Genomic DNA, 958 nt, shown 5'->3' with positions numbered 1-958 from the left:
CTCTTATTAATTACTTTTAAACTACGAACTTTTAAATATTCTATTTTTGACTTTAATATTTTATAAAATTATATTCAAATCCTCAATTATTTTCATATTTATAAAAATAGGCTGAACTTTTATAAAATATCCATTTTATTCCTGAACTCTACTTATTACCTAAATTACTATCTCAATCTCAAATATAAATTTTATTTCCCTTATTATAACTTTAGCAAAGAACTGAATCTCATTTGCAAAATTCATCAAAGTTTTCAACTTGAGTTTTAAGTCCGTCTTTTAAGCTTTATTATTACTGATTTTTCTCAGTTTTTAATTTGATCTTTCAACTACCAAATCTCTTCAATTACCTTAAAAATATCATATCACAACAGTCCCAAAATTATTAAAACAACCACAGCTAAGTTGTTCCTCATAGCCAAACCAACAAATCACAAGCAACAACAATAATTCAACATAAACTCATTCAAACTCAAACAATAATCAACCAAGTCAACATTCACTTATCAAATTCGCATTTAATTATTATAAAGTTACCAAACCCTACCTCCGTACAGAAATCACAACAACAGAAATTCTGGAAAAACTTTCTGACTGAGCTGCTGAAGAAGAAAACGTCAGAAATTATCTGTGCCTCCTAAAACTCCAATTGGCCGAACTCAAATAAAAGAGGAGCTACATCACCTTCAACTTCTAGCGGACAAAAATAGCGTCAATATATAGAAAAGAAAGAAATGAACACTTTTATCGGATTAGATTTTTTATTAAAGTTACGAATCGCAAAAAATTGAACTCAGAGACTTTTGGGTGCCATGGAAGCTTTCACGTAATCTCTCTCTTTCTCTTTCAATTCGGTGATGATGATGATGATTAATATGATAATTAAATGTGAAGTGGATCCATAGTTTCACGTATATGTATATATATTCATATTTGATTCAAGACACGTTTTGTTTCA

The sequence above is a fragment of the Arachis ipaensis genome, chromosome B06 (genome assembly GCF_000816755.2).
Source record: "Arachis ipaensis cultivar K30076 chromosome B06, Araip1.1, whole genome shotgun sequence".
NCBI classification, from domain to species: Eukaryota; Viridiplantae; Streptophyta; class Magnoliopsida; order Fabales; family Fabaceae; genus Arachis; species Arachis ipaensis.
The sequence above is the reverse complement of the archived record's forward strand: the minus strand, read 5'-3'. Positions refer to the sequence as shown.